The sequence below is a fragment of the Pipistrellus kuhlii genome, unplaced genomic scaffold (genome assembly GCF_014108245.1).
Source record: "Pipistrellus kuhlii isolate mPipKuh1 unplaced genomic scaffold, mPipKuh1.p scaffold_m20_p_1, whole genome shotgun sequence".
Lineage (NCBI taxonomy): Eukaryota > Metazoa > Chordata > Mammalia > Chiroptera > Vespertilionidae > Pipistrellus > Pipistrellus kuhlii.
Genome location: NW_023425404.1, coordinates 95297413 through 95317237, shown reverse-complemented (window position 1 = coordinate 95317237; position 19825 = coordinate 95297413). Strand labels below are relative to the sequence as shown.

General features: G+C 42.2%; 2 pseudogenes; both read left to right on the top strand.

The window, feature by feature from the left end:
- The first annotated feature begins 8353 nt into the window (after positions 1–8353).
- On the top strand, positions 8354–9781 carry LOC118730117 (annotated as a pseudogene).
- An 8015-nt stretch (positions 9782–17796) lies between these two features.
- Positions 17797–19466, top strand: LOC118730110 (annotated as a pseudogene).
- Positions 19467–19825: the final 359 nt, after the last annotated feature.

Here is a 19825-nt window from a genome sequence, read left to right as displayed (position 1 = left end):
AGAGGCTCACCCCAATGTCAGCGACCAGCACCCTGCCTTAGTCTGGCACAACGGCTCATCTGCTTCACCATCCCGCCACGGTCAACACCTGCCATATTATGCACTCTGCCACTTGCTGTCAACACCTGCCATGGTGGTCAGCACACATCAGAGCAACCAGTTGTTCCGTTGTTCTTTTGTCCCACTGTTTGGTCTATTTGCATAATCTTTTATTATATAGAACTAGTAGCCTGGTACATGAAATTAGTGCATGGGGGTGAGGAGGAGGGTGTTCCTCAGCCTGGCCTGCACCCTCTCCTATCTGGGACCCTCAAGAGATGTCCAACTGACAGTTTAGGCCTGACCCCTGTGGGATCAGGACTAAACTGGCAATCAAACATCCCTCTCACAATCTGGGACCACTAGCTCCTAACCCTGCCTGCCTGCCTAATTGCTCCTAACCACTTATGCCTGCCAGGCTGATCACCCCCTAACTGCTCCCCTGCTGGTCTGATCACCCCCAACTGCCCTCTCCTGCTGGCCTGATTGCCCACAACTACCCTTCCCTGCTGGCCCAATTACCCCCAGTTGCCTTCCTCTGCTGGCCTGATCACCCACAACTGCCCTTTCCTGCCTCAACCTGCCTCCTCCTTTATGCCATGCAGAGCCACGGGACTCCCAGGCCTCACTGCATGGAGTGGCCACCAGGCCCCGCCTTCACTGTGTGTGTGGCCATCTTGTGGCGGCCATCTTGTGGTAATCATCTTGTGATGATGTCATGCACCAGTGCGCAAGGACCACCCAGGCTTTTGTTAGTATAGACTAGAGGCCCAGTGCACAAAATTCATGCATGGGGGGGGGGGGGGGGAGAGGGTGTCCCTCAGTCCAGACTGCACCCTCTCCAATCTGGAACTTCTCATGGGATGTTAAACTGCCTGTTTAGATCTGATCCCACCCAGGATCGGGTCTAAACAGACAGTCGGACATCCCTCTCACAATCCAGGACTGCTGGCTCCCAACTGCTCGCCTGCCTGCTTTCTGATTGCCCCTAACCGCTTCTGCCTGCCAGCCTGATCACCCCCTAACCTTCCCATGCCAGCCTGATTGATGTCTAACTGTTCCCCTGCCAACCTGTTTGCCCCCATCTTCCCTCCTCTGCCGGCCTGGTCACCCCTAACTGCCCTCCCCTGCAGGGTTGATTGCCTCCAACTTCCCTCCCTTGCAGACCTGGTCCCTCTCAACTGCCCTTCCCTGATGGCCATCTTATGGTAGACATCTTGTGTCCACATAGGGGGAGGATCTTTGACCACAGGAGGGCAGCCATCTTGTATGTTGGAGTGATGATCAATCTGCATATTACCCTTTTATTAGATAGGATAGAGGCCTGGTGCATGGGTGGGGGCCAGCTGGTTTGCCCTGAAGGGTGTCCCAGATCAGGGTGGGGTTTCTCTTGGGGTGTGGGATGGCCTGAGTGAGAGGCCTGTGGTGGTTTGCTGGCCAGCCACACCCCCTGGTGACCCAAGAAGAGGCCCTGGTATCTGGAATTTATTTACCTTCTACATTTGAAACTTTGTAGCCTGGAGAGAGCCAGGCCTCCTGCTTGCTTCATGGCTGCAGCCATTTCTGTTTGACTTTTACATTCTATAATTGAAATTTTGTATCCTTGAGTGGAGGCCTAATCTGGCCAGGGTGTGTGGAAAGCTTGGCTTCCTCTTTTGCTTGGGAAACCCAAGCCTCTCAACTGCCCATTGTGGCTGTAGCCATCTTGGTTGGGGCTAATTTGCATACTTGCTCTGATTGTTTGGTGGGCATGGCTGGTGGACGTGGCTTGAGCGGAGTGATGGTTAATTTACATATTACTCTTTTATAAGGTAGGATATGTATAGCCCATGGACATGGGCTGCCAGGGGCAGCCTGACAGGTTGAACCAGACTGATGTAAGGAGGTGGGAATTGAGAAGAAAAAAAAAAAAAAAGACAGGAGGACTACAGGTAGCCATTGACCAACTGCAACAACTTTATTAATTGTGCAATGCCTTTTATACACAAAACACTGAATAGAAGGTCTGTCAAGAGGAATGTATTCTTTGTTCCTCTTAATCTCTAAGGGAGAGAAAGAGTAGAAGGATAAATTCTCAGTACAGTAAATCAGGCAGATTCTCAGTACAGTAAATATTAATAAATAGTTACAGACTTCTTGGCAAGCCATGAAAGGTTGCTCTCATTCTACTGATAGTCACCATCCAAACAAGTCTGGGAAAACTGTGTGGGCAGGGGGTAGCCTTGCTAGCCCTTCGAGTGCAAGGACCCTGTCAGTTTACACCCCAGTCTCCAACAATGGGGAATAGGGTAGTGAAGACCTGGGGAAGAGTTGGAGGGACTGGACAGAGAGAGGTAAAGAGGGGAAATGGGAGACATCTGTAATATTATCAACTCTAAAGAAAATTATTTTTGCCTAAACCGGTTTGGCTCAGTGGACAGAGCGTCGGCTTGTGGACTGAAAGGTCCCAGGTTCGATTCCGGTCAAGGGCATGTACCTTGGTTGCAGGCACATCCTCAGTGGGGGGGGGTGCAAGAGGCAGCTGGTCGATGTCTCTCTCTCATCGATGTTTCTAACTCTCTATCCCTCTCAATTCCTTTCTGTGTAAAATCAATAAAATATTTTTTTTAATTATTTTTTTAAAAAAAGACATGGCAACAAAATGCAAAAAAAAATAGGTTTTTTTTTCTTGGGAAACATGATTTGATGCAAATTCATATTTCCTCTGATAAGATTTTTATAGCCCCTAATTTGATACTTAAACCCCTTGCTAAATTTTTGAATAAAAGTTTTCATTTCTTTGGATGTAGCCATTCCTAGTGTATGCCTGCGATTTTACCACAGTAGCTAGGGAGACTGCGCTATTCAGCTGCTGTCTGCTCTCCACGGCCAAATTAGGTTATGCTGCTTCTTGGGTCAAGCTCTTTGATTCAGTGCAACCATTATCCACAGGAGCAGAAAAAATTTCATCTTGGTCCCATGAGCATCACCCACAACTCTGCAGGAAGCAATGTTTATAAACCACATTATCAGCAAGGAATTTTTCTTAGGAAAAAGAATCAGATATTAATAAAATAACCCTTCTTTCTGTCTAAAGTTGCACACCATTAGCCATATATGCTTACCAAAATGAATTTAAGATACACTACAGGATCCACCCAGAACCTTGTCTTCCAGCCAAAATCTCATCTTATCTCAACCATCATCCTTTACCATGAAAGAAGATATTAAAGAAGAAGGAAGAGAAATAGAAGGAGTGTGGGGAAGGGAAAAGAAGAAGGAGAGGGAAATGACAGCTTGGACATAGAGGTCAAAGTGGCTGAAAATGCCACTGCCACTAATGATCAGAAAGTCTCTGCTGTTCTTTGAAAAGATTTTAATAGAAGATAACAGACACTGCTCAGAAAGTATCTCTTCCTTTCCCTCAATAACCCAGACACAAACAGACCTGCTTAAGTCAGTTTCCCAGTGGCTATGCAGAGTACAAACATAATTAAAATATAGCCAAGCTACTTAAGCATTCCATATGGTGCTTGGGTGGACAGATGTCCACAGCATGTTCCTTAAACCACACTGCGGTATAGTAGATATTGTTGGTGCCTAACCACAGAATCCCTTGCCCTCCTTAATTCACTTGAGGTTAACAGGTCTCAACAGCCTTCCACATCATGTACCTGTCTCTACCTCTCTACCTGGCAGCTTTCTTTAATGACGAATTTGCTGAGAACTAAACAGGCTCAATTAGGATATTCATGGCATAGACCCTCAAATCCCCACCCAGTGGGGGAACAGAGGCTGTTCTCCACTGGGACAGTTTCTGAGATGTGTCCATTCAGACTTTCACAGGTTCCCAGTGAGAATGAGTCATAGTTGCCCACAATAGTAAAGACTTATTAACTTTTCTCTTTTCCTTTCTCATTTTTCCCACTTTCTCACTGTCCTGGATATATACAATAAGATTGTAATTGGGGGATGAGGACAAATATGTGATACTTTAATCAATAAAGAAACTTTTTAAAAAGATGGTGCATTGTGTGCAGAGAATTTTTAAACAACAAAACTGACTTAAAGTCAGTCTGCTTTCTATTAATATGGTCAGTAACTCTAAACAATGTCAGTGATACAGTGTTCCTCCCTGTTGGGGAAATCCACTCTGAGAGCCACCCCCAACCTTGGAATACCACTGCTGAAAAGGGTTATACATGCCAGTGTGGCTTTAGCCTCAGATAGAGTTTAATTCAATCCAACCTCTGTCACTTACTAGACAAGTGGCATGTAGCCTTGAGTAAATAAATGACTTAACTTCTGTAAGCCCCATTTTTTTCATGTGTAAATGAAAATACTTATAAGATATAGGACACAGAACAGGGTTGTTGTATAAAATAAATGTACAATAGCTACTCACCAAAATATTTGATATATATGGGCTCAATAAATAGGTTCTGATAATATCATATAACTTGTGTATTTACCACACATTTAATCTGATGATTTCAATAGCAATCATTAATAATTAGTCACTTTTATAATCCAAAGAAAATGTAATTAAATTAAGATTAGCACAAGTTATTTATATAAGATGTCCTGATCAAAGTACTTAGTTTAATTATGCTCTGTTCCCTGAAATAAAATGTTAAACTGACCAGATATCTCAAAGTCATAAAGCTTTCAACATTTATTCAGTTCATCTCTAGTTCTCTATCCCCTTCTTCTCCTTTATTTTCAATTTTGTTTTTTCCAATACCCATTGAATTCTTAATGGGCCTACTGACTCCTATTTACAGTCCACAGTAGGAACTTCAGAGCAAAAGAGAAGTGGCTCTTGAATTCCTTATAAACCACTCAGGCTGCAACAGTAGCTGTTGGATTTTGAATTTCTTTGGCTCCTAAGATTTTTAAACATCCTTTCATCTAGCTCTCAATATCTCTGAATATGGCAGAATCCTGCAATTTTTTTCATACACTTCATACCTGATATGACCTTATAACTCATAAATACAATATATTAAACATATTAAATTGTTTCTCATGACTTTATCTGGCTTTGCCATCCCACTTTCAAGGTCATTCTACTGACAAGTACTTTATCAGTATCTGACTTAAAATAATCTAGAATAGAGAATAGGAATATTCTTTCTGAAGTCAAAATGTAGCTATGCCAACTATTGCCTGTGTCACCTTGGGTAAGTCTTTTATACTTTCTAGGGCTTAATTTCCTTACTATGATATGCAGATGAAAATAATTGTGCCTATCTTATGGAAGTGTTGCAGGGATTAAATAAATACCTAAAACACTTTTTGGAATATAATGTGCTCAATAACTTTAAGCTATTATTTTATTACTAGAGGCCTAGCACATGAAAATGTGCACAGGTAGGGTCCCTAGGCCTAGCCTGTGATCAGGCCCATGTTCTGCCTAATCACCAGTCCCCAGTCCCACCCCACTGTCCCCACCGCCAGCTGGTTCCCCTTGCCAGCCCCGGATCCTGCCCCACCACTGCCACCAGCCACCCAGTTCCCCTCATTAGCCTGGCACCTCATAGCGGCTAGCTGAGCAGTCATTCTGGTTGTTATGCTTATGATTGTTGCCCTTTTATTATAAAGGGTTATTTCAAAATTGTAATATGTAGTTTTTGTATATATATTTCTTTTTGTCCTTGACAGTATCAGATGTCCTGACCACTAGTGGCTTATGCTGACTTTCTTGGCTACCTGAAATGAGTGTATGACCTGTCTTGTTCATCTGGACTTGAGCCCCATGTTCATGTGGATTCATCTAGATCAATTGCCCATTTCTACAATTATAATTGTCTGAATTATTACAATAGTTATATATGGCTTTATATTTTATAAAATTCAAGATCATTTTATTGTATCCTCCTGTGAGGATAAATATTATTATTTTTTATATATTATACATATTATTATTTCAAATGTGGACTAGGAGAGATTGGGAAATGTCATAGAAGTAGTAACTATCAGAACAAAGACTAGAATGAGGGTTTACAGTATGTAAGTGTATCACTGGCACTGAGACAGGGGAAATGAAGGCCAGAGATGATGCTGAATCCAATATAAACAAACTGAAGGCAAGCAGCAACCTCACCTGATCCATGTGATAGGTGGACCTCTTAATGGATTAGAAATTGCCAGTGTGTGTTTCTTGGCATCTAGAAGGGGTTCGGAAAGCTGGAGAAGGTGCTTTGTATAAATTAGTCAAGAGTCCATAGATGCAACATAGTTTTAAAAGGCATTTTGGGGGCTAGAGGAACTTGGCTAAAGAAACCAAGATCTCCAAGTTCTTTCTTGTCTTAGGGCCCCTTGCTCTTTATTAACAAAAATTGTCCTAAAGCAAGATAGATATACACATCAAAGGCCAGGGTTTGATATACAGAATCCATTGTCAGACTAGAGGAAAACTGCCCACGATTGTTCAGGTGTTTGACCAATAGGAGGCAATAATATGTAGATTGAAATGCCCTCAGCTATCTGGCAGCAAGCAATCATTTGTGCATCCTTTTCAGGTTTGGGGAAATTCCTTCAGCTATTCCAGATGATTCAGCCCTGCTGACATGCTGGAATTGGCTTCTGGAAGGAAATACATTAAGTATAAACACTGGAGGCTGCATATCCAACACAGGCATTTGAGTACCTCACAAAGATTTGATTCCATACAGTCATGCTTCTCAAGTAGAGACTAGATTCCCTTAAGTCTTGATCAGAATGCTACTGGAGAACTGAGTCCTATAGAAAACTATTGTCATGGCTTTTTTTCCCCTCAATTATTCCAAAAATGGAACAAAGCTAGTAGTACCATTCTAGAGGTATAGCCAACAAGTTAATTTATTATATTCATTGAATGCCTTAAGACATTAGGGCTTAATTCCTTTGTACAATCTTGATTGAGTAGAGCTAATTGAGTATGAGAGAGTTCACATTACAACTACAATGTAAAACAATAAACTCAACCTGAAATAAGTAGTCCCTCTTAAGTATTAAAACAAAACATCAGAGCTTAATAAAGGACCTCTCTAAAGAGTGACAGTTATGTATCCAGCAATAACCCTCTATTTTAAGAGTCATTCTTAATAGGGGCAATGCCTTAAGGTTAATTCTATACATATTGATGTGGCAAAAGAAAATGTCTGCCAGCAACTTCAGTTTATATGCCTATGAAAGCCACATGGTTTATTATATTGGCACTAGGGAACAGAATGTGAACAGGTTAATACTTACTAGCCCTTCCAGCCAGAAACTATCTTCAGAGAATGTTCTCCTGGAAGCAGGCCAGCCAGAGCAGCTTAGTCTGTGAGCAAGAGTAACTTCAGGTGTCAAGGCAGATGATAAACTTTGGAAGCATACTGATTGAACCAGGCTAGAGAGTTTTCTGCAAAGTAGTTTCAGAGATTTGTGGAGGACGTTTCTAGAGGCTGGAAAATTGATCCCCATTGACTCCAGCAGAGAAATGATGACTTACTAGTCCTGTTTTGACTGTAAACTGGTGAGCCAAGGCCATGTGGCAGTAAAAACAAACCAACGGGGCCTGTTCTAAACTGAAAAACTGCTACCAAGCCAAGGAAACAAGTCTTCCTTTGTCATTAATTTATCTCTTAGTTAAAATAACAAGCATAAGGAAACACAACCAACTATATTCAAGAAACAAAGTCAGAGAAATTTGCTTCCCATTTATTTCCTTCCAAAAGCTCTTTATCATATTTTAACTAAAGACAAAGTAAGGAAGGAAATGCCCTTTAAGATAAAATTAAGTGAATTTAGAACAGAATCATAAAGACCTAAGGAAACAGACCCTCAAGGAATCAGAATAGCATATGATTTTAATAAATTACTTTAATGAAGATTAATTATGTTTAATAACAAGCAGACCTACTATTAAAGTTAAATAAGCAGTGGTCTCTGTCCAATTAGGGCTACTAGCTCTTGAGGACACCAGGAGCCAGGGAGAAAGCTGCCTGCGAGTAAGAGGGAGGGAGTCCTCTGACAGATTTGATCCACACAAAGGCCTAGAAGTGGGATTGAAAGCACTGTACTTGAGACAAATTTCCCATCTGTTATACCTTAAAAAAAAATTAAAATGCATCTGACAGACATAAATAAGTATGAAGTTTTTCATTTAAACACTACCTAATCCATTTATGAAAATAACAACAGCTTTGAGCAGAGGCAGAGGCGCCCATGCTGCCTCCAGTGTGTGTGGGTGTGTGTGTGCACGTGCCTGCACTTTCAAGCTTGGGTTCCTCCTTGCTCTTTCCTGCACCAGTTGAGCTATTTTATCCTGAGCCAGCTCCCACCTTTTTACAGAAGCATCCCCAGAACCATGGCAGAAGATTCCTATGTGAAGTCCACCAAACCTGTGCTCAAATCAACTAAGGTCAAGAATAAAAAGAAAAAGAGCAAAGAAAAGAGAAGGAAAGAAGAAGAAGAAGAAGAAGAAGAAGAAGAAGAAGAAGAAGAAGAAGAAGAAGAAGAAGAAGAAGAAAAAAAAGAAGAAGAAGAAGAAGAAGAAGAAGAAGAAGAAGAAGAAGAAGAAGAAGAAGGAGAAGAAGGAGAAGAAACCCAACTTGATATTGTTGGAATATGATGGAGTGTAACAAACTTTGATGAAATTTCAAGACTCAGAATGATTGAAATGGATTAAAAAACAAAAACCTACATACATGCACTTGGCAATGGACTTTTGCACTGAGCACTCCAGGAAGCTGATGAGGGCCTTAATCCTCCAGACCAGCTCACAGCTGTCAAATTGTCTGATTCAAGAATTGCCCTAACATCTGACTAAATAACATATCCTAAATATTTAAGAAGTAATATACAAATTGACCAACACTCCAACACACAAGATGGCCGACCCTAGGTGGTCAAAGATGGCCACCCCCATGTGGACACAAGATGGCTGCCTTAGGTTGGCCTGCAGGGGAGGGTAGTTGGGAGGGACCAGGCTTGCAAAGGAGGGCAGTTGGGAGCTACCAGGCCAGCAGGGAAGAGCAGTTAGGGTTGATCAGGCAGGCAAGGGAGGGCAGTTAGGGGCAATCAGGCCAGCAGGGAAACAGTTAGGTGTCGAACAGGCTGGCAGGGGAGTGGTTAGGGGGTGATCAGGCTGGGAGGCAGAAGTGGTTAGGGGCAATCAAGCAGGCAGGAGAGCATTTGGGAGCCAGCAGTCCTAGATTGTGGAGGGATGTCCGACTGCTCCTTTAGGACTGATCCCACCAGGATTTGGTCTTAGCAGGCAGTCGGACATCCCTCAAGGGGTCCCAGATTGAAGATGGTGCAGGCTGGGCTGAGGGGAACCCCCCCCCCCTGCATGAATTTCATGCACCAGGCCTCTAGCCTTGCTATAAATTCAGATGGACTTGTTGGACATTCAGATGCAATTGGACTAAGAGAACAATGGGAACCATTCTTTCAAGATTGGAAAATGGTTTTATTTGCCTCAAGTAGCTGTTTTATCAGATGAAATGAAGCAGATCATATAAAAGCAAAAAGTAAAGCAACAGGAGAGGAAAACATGATAAAGATTGGATCCTGTGCTGAAAGAGAAATTAAGAAAAAAGCTGATATCCCAGAAGACAAGGGAAATGTTAAATGGTATGAATTATGGAAAGAAACTTCAGAGCTTCCAAGACCACAAACTTAAAACCAGCAAAGAAGACAGTAAGATTCTTTAAAAGGCCTGGAAGATGGAGTTTTGCATGAAATACTTCTGGACATAAGGGCCAAATTGAAAGCTGATAGATATAGCAAATGATGGGATTTTTGTCTCTGTCTTCTTCTTTTGTTATTTTTTCTGAATAAAATAATCAGTAGAAGCATTGAAATAAAAGTAAAGAAAGTAACAGCAGCTTCTTCTATACCAGATGCCCAACTAAGTGCACTGTGAATTCTTTCAATTAGTCCAGCTCTTCTGGTCTCCCCTGCAATGTGAGAGGAAAGTATTCTCTCTTCTGGCTGAATAATTGGTCCCTTTTCTACAAGCTGGGATTTTTTTAAAATTCTCATTGTGTAGTTCCTATGTTCCAGGCACTGTGCCTTCAGGAAACATACAGATAGTACAAATTATGAAGAAAAGACAACAACAGCGGGCTGTGGTAAAAATAACGAGGAGGGAGGAACTTGTTTAAGTTGCCTGGCCAGCTGAGAGCCATGTGAAGAGCAAGAGGGACAAACACACAGAGCAGAGGGCACAGCATGTGCAAGGGCCCAAGGCTGGAAAGAACTTCATGCATTTACAGGTTAAGAAGAAAACTGGTAATAGAACAGTGAGCAAAAGGGAAGGGAGCATGAGGTAAGTCTGGGACCAGACCTTGCAAGAGGTTTCAGAACTTGTTACAGAATTAAAATGTATACTGAGTACAGTGGAAGCTCCTGAAGTGTTTAAAGCAAGAGTAATAAGATCTAATATGAATTTTCTTTTTTAAAAATCATTCTAATTGATCTTTGGAAAAGTAGATTGTAGCGATGCAATAGGAGAAGCAGGGACAAAAGTGAACAAATTGCTGTCTGGGTAACAGGGACAGTGGTGGCTTAAGCTACAATATGGCCATGAGGAAGAAAGAGTCAGCATATACAATCATGAGTCTTTTAATGACAGATATATGTGTCATTAGCCAACATTAGCTAATGTTGTTGTGAGAACATTAAAGAGTATGCTTACACAAACCTAGATGGAACAGCTTACTGCACACCTACATTATGTGCTGTAGCCTATGGTTCCTAGGCCACACACCTGTATGGCATGTTAGTATACAAAACAACAGATTAAATCAGGCTCAAAAGAAAGTGATGTAATTGAGAGACACTGTAAACACGAGATGAAAGAAGCTGCTGCCGCTGTTACATGGCATGTTGTCTCACAGCAAACCGGACAAGAAAAGGGATGGATTCTCCCCTAGAGGCTCCAGAGGAAGGCAGTCCTTCCAACACCTTGATTTTTAACCCAGAAGACCCATTTTGCACTTTTGGCTTCCAGATCTTTAAGATAATAAATGAATATTCTGTTGCAATGGAAATATGAAACTAATACACTATTACCCTTTAATGACAGTATGAGGGTTAGCTGAGTCAGTAAAGTGTTCTGACACAGACCAGGTTCAGAAAAGTGTCATCTCTTAGCCTATATGAGATGAATGCCAACTAGTTCAGAGTCCTTGGCTACACAGTGCACTCAGGATAGCACTACTTCATGAATTAGGATAAGTATATTCAAATGTAATTATGTAAATAGAAACCTTCAATACACAATTTTAGACATTGTGGTTAAGATACAGACAACTTAGGCATTTCTCTCTTACCAAGCTGCTCTAGCTAGATAGGGAGCAATCAAATTGGTTCTGAAGATCAGAGTCTGATCATTCCAGATGCCAGTTCTGAAACTCTGAATTGTCATGGGATTCCCTACCTTCTCCTTCCCAACACCTGAAATGGAGGTATTTTATATTCATTACTAGAGGCCCGGTGCACAAAATTTGTGCATGGTAAGGGGGGGGGGTGTGTGACAGGGAGGGTATCCCTCTGCCTGGCCTGCACCCTCTCCAATCTGGGACCCCTCGTGGGATAACTGGCAGTTGGACATAGCTCTCACAATCCAGAACTTCTGGCTCCTAACTGCTCCCTTGCCTGCCTGATTGCCCCTAACTGCTTCTGCCTGCCAGCCTGATGGTGTCTAACTGCTCCCCTGATGGCTTGATTGCCCCTAACGACCTCTGCCTCGGCCTGGCACCTGGGACCCAGGATTCCCTCCTCCAGCCAGCCACAGGCACCCGGGATCCGGGCTTCCCTCCCTCTGATTGACATAGGTGCCCAGGCTGGCTGCAGACTCAGAGAATGGTGGGGGTGGCTTTGCCTGTGCTGCAGCCACAAATGCTGGCGCCTGGGACCGTAGGGTGGGCGACTTCTCCATCTCCCAGGCCACAGCCAGCCGCAGGTGCTGGTACCTGGGACTGAGGGGTGGGCGACTTCTCCGTCTACCAGGCTGTAGCCGGCTGTAGGTGTTGGCGCCTGGACCGTAAGCAGGCAGGCAGCTTCACCATCTTCCTTCGGATGCAGTGGGGGCAACTTCTCTGGCTGGCTGTTGCCTGGGATCACGGGGCAGGCATCGTCTTCGTCTCCCAGGTCACATCCAGCCTCAGGAGCTGGGGCCGGGTTTCTCAGTCTCCCCCAGGACGTGGGGCAGGTGGTCATGAGGCTTCTGCTGCTGGCTGCGGCCTGGGATCACGGGGCAGGCGGCTTCTCGGTCTCCGTGGCTGCAGCCAGCCTCAGGCGCTGACACCTGACTCCTCTGACTCCCACGGGCTGGGAGCAGCTGTGGGGCAGGCCTGCCGCCATGTTTTTGGTTCAATTTGCATACTCACTCTGATTGGCTTTTGGGCGTAGGAGTGATGTGATTTATGTGTTTCTCTTTTAGTAGTGTTTCTCTTTTAGTAACCATCTCTGTCATTAATGACAGAACCTGTGCCACTGTAAAGAAAATCATTCATATTTTCACCAGTTAAGAAAGAACATAGTTTCATTAACATTATCATTATTTAAACTGAAATCTCCTTAGTTTAATAGACTCATAACTGACACCATTAAAATACACTATGCTTTGCCAGAAACACCTTTCCACCTGGCACTACTTGGCTAAGTCTCACTGGAGATTCAAACTAATATCAAGTGAGAATTAAATGCCGAACCCCATCCCATTCAGAATTAAACCAGTCTTATAAAAACTAGACCAGCCCTAGCTGGTTTTCCTCAATGGATAAGGTCTGCAGACTGAAGGGTCCCAGGTTTGATTCCAGCCAAGGGCACATGCCTGGGTTTCAGGCTCAATCCCCAGTAGGGGCATGCAGGAGGCAGCCAATCAATGATTCTCTCTCATCATTGATGTTTCTATCTCCCTCTCTCTTACTGTCTAAAATCAATAAACTATATATATATATATATATATATATATATATATATATATATATATATATTTTAAACTAGACCAAACAACAAGTGCTGGCAAGGATGTGGAGGAAAAGGAACCCTTGTGCACTGCTGGTGGGAATGCAGACTGGTGCAGCCATTGTGGAAAACAGTACAGTATTTCCTCAAAATTTAAAAATGGAACTCCCATTTGACTTAGTAATACCACTTCTAGGAATATATCCCAAGAAAACAGAAGCACCAATCAGAAAGGATATATGCACCCCTATGTTCATAGCAGCACAATTCACCATAGCTAAGATTTGGAAACAGCCTAAATGCCCATCAGCAGATGAGTGGATCAGAAAACTATGGTATATCTACATGATGGAATACTATACTGCCATAAAAAAGGAATTTTTACCATTTGCAGCAGCATGGATGGACCTGGAGAGCATTATGCTAAGTGAAATAAGCCAGGCAAGGAAAGAAAAATCCCACATGATCTCACTCATTTGTGGATAATAAAGAACATTATAATCTATGAACAAAAAGATAGATACAGAGGCAGAGAAGCATGGAGCAGACTGTCAAATTACAGCAGGAAGGCTGGGAAGGGTTGAGTGGGGGAGGTAAGAGATCAACCAAAGGACTTTTGTGCATGCATATAAACATTACCAATGGATGCAAGACGCTGGGGGAATTAGGTGAGGGTATGTGCGGGGGTGGGGTGGGGGGATGCTGAGGGAAGGTCAATGGGGGAAAAAGGAGACATATGCACTACTATTTGTAATACTTTAAACAATAAAATATTTTTTTTTAACTGGACCATTCCTGGAATAATCATGACCTACAAGGCTAAGGATTTTACTCTCTTCATGAGGAACATTTTCTCAACAATTTATTGAGAGGAAGGCTATGTTTATTCCAGTCAGGTTTCACCCATCCATCTAAAGCTTTCTAATTTCACTTCTTAGTAATTATTCCCCCAGCATTTCCTGTAACTGTGTCTTATCTCATTCTTTTGCTCCAGAATGTTATTTTTATTGCAATGTAAAACAGAAACATTTCTGAATTAGAATTGGAAGTCCTAACTGGCTCCCTATTTGATGCTGAATAATTCAATTGTAGCTAATTAGGCATGGGATACCCCTGACTCACGCTGCAGAAAGACTTATCCTGACTTCTGGTGATGCTTCAGAATGTGCCTAATTGGCAGAAGCATGTACAGTGATAATGAGCACTCATTTGCCTCTCTTGCCCCATGAGGGAAACTGAAACTTTCTAAAGTATTTAGATGAGCAATGATGCTTTTGCAATGTTCTCAATTATCGACTGGAGCACCCTAAAAGTGACTAGACCACCAATCCTATCCAGCTCTCAGTTCAGAGGGAATGTGGCTGCCTCAAGACTTCTACTGTGAGATTTCCAGGAAACAGAAAGTTAACCTTAAGACACTTTTCACTTTTTGTAACTTAAGAAAAATGGGCAATTACCTTTTGCAGACTTCACAAACTCGAGTGGGTTCTTCTGCTAGAGTTAAAAGGTGAAGATTGATGTCTGTGCTAATTAGCAGTTCCTACTTCATCTTGAAAGCTTACACTATAACAAGACAAGGGAGGCAGACAGGATCAGAACCCTTCTGGAACCCTTATAGAAGGTCTTCTTTGACAAATGTAAATTTGCAGGCTGAAAAATCATATCAATTCTTAGATGTATTTTTATCAGAATCTGATGGAACCACAAGTGCCTTCTGCCCATATTCATTTTATTAAATGTTGACTACATATCACCAACCAGGTCCATCTTTTAGAAAAGTTTCATCTGTTCCTAAAGGAAAAGAAATCTGTCAACATAATTTTAATTCTTTTTCTGACAGATCTTCTTATGTCCTTATATTTGCATTTTTTCTTTTTTGTATTATTTGGTCTATTATAAGTATTATATGAAAGGATCTTTTTTCAACTATTAATAACAGAAAATTCAAGAGGGCATCAAATTAAAGTGTGTTTTTTTAAGGGATGATGCCGGAAACCAATCATTGTCCCACTAATAGAAAGAGGCTGGTCAACCTTGAAGCTCTGAAAGGTCAGAACCAACCACACCCTACCTAATTAAGACAATAGTAACTGAGGCAACTTCTCCATCTTGTAATCATATAAATCCTTACTGTTATGATAATCCACTTATTACCTGCCTAATGGTTATGGGTATTTCCCAAAGCTGCTTAAGGGTAATGGGTGTATCCCATAGCAGCCTCAATAAAAGGGATAGCAAGGCCAGAGCCTAGAGAGTCTTTCCACTAGAGGTTGACTCCCGCCTGGCCCCCCATTTGTCCCAAATTAACTCTTTTCTACTCTTTCTCTTCATTTTAGTGTGTGGCCTTCTCCAGAAACTGGACCCTGAGTGGGCCCTGATCACGAGGGTCCTGTTAAGGGTTCCCACAGAATGAAATGTATCCAAAGAATAAGATTTATGGAGCATAAATAAAGCTCTAAGTCCTACATGTGGGAGCATACATTGGAAGTCCAGCTTGATATGCATCTACCACCGGGACTTGGGTTTCATGGCTGCTAAGCCAACACAGGCTTTTTGTAGGCTGTGTAATAGGGCAGGTGTCATTCTTTTTTTTTTAATTTTATTAATTATGGTATTACATAATTGTCCTCATCCCCCCCATTCCCATCCCAAACCCCTCCCCACATATGCCCCCACTCCCCTGTTGCCCATGGCCACTGGCCAGGCCCATATGCATGCACATAAGTCCTTTGATCTCTCCCCCTTACCCCCACCCTCCCCTACTTTCCCTCTAAGGTTTGAGAGTATGATCGCTGCTTTTTTTTCTCTACAAGTGTGTTTCTTGGATCACATGATCTCATACATCTAGAGGAAATAATGAACAACATAAACTGATGAACAAAAACAGGTGTCATTCTTAACCATAAGTATACTCCTACAACCTTATCCATTTACACTAACATGCCCCTTGCACACAGATGGTTTTGACCAAAAGCTTCATTTCTTGGCATATGATTCTGTAGTGCAGTAATTTGCCCATGACCCACTGCTGGTTAGTAGCAGACCAAAGGGGGCAAACCAGAGACTCTAAAGCACCAATTTACTATTCTCTCCATTGTGCTACATTGAAGGGATGAAAGATTCACTGACTTGCTACTATGCATTTCAATACAACTTGAATGAGCTGAATGAAAACTGGAATATTAGAGGCTGTCAAAGGCAAAGGCTTCACATAAGCTCTAATGAGTGAACCTATTTTACTGAAATTCCCTACAGGTTTTGGCTAATAGTTATTACTTACTGAGCAATTAGTAGGTGCCAGCAGCATGCAAAGCAGCTTACATTTAACCATTCATATTATCTAATTTAATCTTCATTCTCCTAAGAAGTAGGTACTGTTTTACAGATATGGAAACTGAAAATTCGAGACCATTAAAAAATATCCTAGGGCTATATAGCCAATAAGTGAAGAAATCAGAACTTTATTTGAAAATAGAGCCCATCATATTACTATAATCAATAAGCAACTCCTCTCCCAGATATTCAAATCAAGTAAACTTTATTAAAAATAATTTTCACTCTATGTGTTCCTTTTATTCTGGCCTACCTTTGATCAAGCAAAGAAAGTATGTTACTAGCGTTCTCCCAAAGCTTGAAAATTTTATTATCAAACCAGGTTACTTTTATTAAATCCTTCCCCAAAAAATGACTTATGGTACATTCCAATGGTAGAACTGTTTAGCCTTCTGGTCTACACCCATTATATTGATTTCTATTACTAGAGGCCCAATGCATGAAATTTGTGCGGGGGGGGGGGGGGGCGGGGGTTCCCTCAGCCCAGCCTGCACCACTCCAATCTGGGTCCCTTCAAGGGATGTCTTACTGCCCACTCACAATCTAGGACTCCTGACTCCCAACCACTCATCTGCCTGCCTGCCAGATGGCCTCTAACTGCTTCTGCCTGCCAGCCAGCCTGATCACTCCCTAACCACTCTCCTACCAGTCTGATCGATGCTTAACTGCTCCCCTGCTAGCCCAATTGCCCCTAACTGCCCTTCCCTGCAGGCCTAGTTCTCTCCCACCCGCCCCCCACCAACTGCTCTCCCCTGCAGACCTGGTCACCCACAACTGCCCTCCCCTGCCAGCCATTTTGTAGTGGCCATCTTTGACCATATGGTGATGTCCATCTTGTGTGTTGGAGTGACAGTCAATTTGCATATACTTTTTTATTATATAGGATGTTTTCAATGAGATAGAGAGTAACTGCTCTCTATGTACCAAGCTGTATCTTTTTACATTCCTTTCCTTCCTTTGCTTTTCTCACAGGTTAAATAATTTCAAATTCTTCCCCAGCCAGCATGGCTCAATGGTTGAGCATTGGCCTATGAACCAAGAGGTCAGGGTTTGATTCCCAATCAGGACCCATGCCCTTGGTTGCGGGCTGGATCCCCAGTGTGGGGCATGTATGAGGCAGCTGATCAATGATTCTCTCTCATCGTTGATGTTTCTACCTCTCTCTCCCTCTCCCGTCTTCTCTGAAATTAATAAAAATATATTATTATTTAAAAATAATAATAACAGCACAGGTGGAAGGTGAGAGGATGCTACAGCAGGGCAGTGCAGCCTGGCGGAACTCATGTGAGCAAATAATATTGTGATGAGAACTAGTCTGGCACAGGGCTCTAGGCTTTCTCTGCTCAGCTGGTTCCCACTGGGGAAAATGGTGGTGCTGGGGCAGTTAGGGGCTCCAAACTGACCTGACACAATCATAGAGGTCAAAACACCTTTTGATTTGGCCAAGACACAAGAGAATAACAACTCCTTAAAGAAGAAGACAAAGTTTGTCCATAGTGTACCCAGCATTTGTGGAAAACTTTTGACCTGGGTGTCAGTGAGATCATGCAGTATGTTTTGTCAATTGAGAGTCCTGAAGAGATATGAGAATATGTTACTGACTTCCTTCAGGGAAATTAGGGCAAAAAAGGTCAATTCATAGAAAAGCTTATGAACAAATGGCAAAAGAATGATCAGAAGTTAATTTTTGATGTTCTGCAGCAGTCCTTCAAAAAAGATGAAATTTTACATGGGCAGAGATCAGGAGACCAGCTAAAGAGAAGTAGGAGGAAAGGGAGAAACAGACAGGAAGTTCTTGCATTTGCTGAACCTGACACAATCATAGAGGTCAAAACACCTTTTGATTTGGCCAAGGCACAAGAGAATAACAACTCCTTAAAGAAGAAATCAAAGTTTGTCCATTTATACACAAAAGAGGGACAAGACAAGTTTGCAGTCCTGATCCCAGGTCACCACTCTTGTGATTGCCTGGGCCAGAAGCACAAACTGATCATTAACTGTATGATCTGCGGGCGTATAGTCTGTGCCCTTTCTTATTCTGTGGTACTCTGGCATGTACTTGTGAAGAACAGGATATTTTACAACGTGACTCAAACAAGAGCCAGAAATTGCTCAAGAAGCTAATGTCAGGGATGGATAATTCTGGAAAAGTGGACCTCTCTACCAAAGACCTTCTTCCTCATTAAGAGTTTTGATTTAAGTCTGGTTTGGAGAAAGCTATTAAGCATAAAGACAGAGTTTGATAGAACTAGTATTCAAATGACCCAAGTAATTGGTGATGAGTCAGATTACTTTGCCAGTGACTCTAACCAGTGGTTATCCAAGATTGACCAGGAAACTTTGCAGAAGCAAGAGGAGGAGCTGAGAGAATTTTGACATGCCTCTTGACTTTCTAAGAAGATCACCATTGATTTTGCAGGCAGGAAGCTCATGGAAGATGAAAATCCACAAGCCGAGTATTATATCAAACTATATAAGACAATACAGGCCATTGCCAGTGGAATCTTGAACCAATCACTGACAAAATTGAATAGATCTTCTGAAGAGTCTTTGGGAATTCTGGTGAATCCCAACCTGGTTCTGTCCCCTCCCCAGTGGATAGATCGGAGAGGTGCAGCCACACAGAAGAAGGCTTTCCATTCAGCAGGATCAGAACCAGAGTTCAACTCATATTGGTACCAGTTGCAAATTTAGGACAAAAAAATTTAGGAAGGCTTTGATGGTGACTGGTGCTTCTCTATGCATCAGCCCTGTGCTTCTTTGTTTGCCAGAGGAATTAAAAGGGTGGAGGAAAGAAGCTGGTACACCCCCTCACAGAGGACAACCTTGGATAGCAGCCACAGCCAAAAGACCCTCCTCTCAAGAAGTCTCAACTCCAGACTGCATATCGTTTTCTTTGTGGGAAAGATGTGGAATTTCCCAATGACTATCCATCAAATTTTCTTCTGGGCTGTGTGGACCTAATTGACTGCTTGTCCCAGAATCAACTTAAAGATCAGGATCCAAACATAAGTCAAAAATCTGAGTCTCCATTTGTTTTTATCTGCACAAATTCCAAGGAAATGATTGTAAAGTTTCTTATTAAAGAAAATCCAAAAATCTAGAAACTGGATTCAAAGATCCATCAAAGCACCAAGAAAGGGTTAATGAAGCAGAATAAAGCTGTCTGAGCCAGGAGAAAGGAACTATACAGCATAGTGGAATTTTATGTACCAAAATTGTTATCTGCTGGTCCTTTGGAACTGAAGCAGTAGAAATCTCAAGACTTGGCATTAGGCTTGACTCTCTCAGTATTTAAACTCTTACCAAACTTGTATATTTTTCTTAAGGAGTGTGATTCTTTATGTAGTGGGTCAAAATCTTTGAGTAAGTTATTTATAAAAATCTATTTTAGGAGAATCCAAGATGGCTGCCCAGGTAAACACCTAGCCGCAGCCACACACAACAATTTCAATAAAATACAACTAAATTATAAAATGGACATTATGCAGAACTACAGGAAAGTCGACTGACTGGAAATTCTACAACG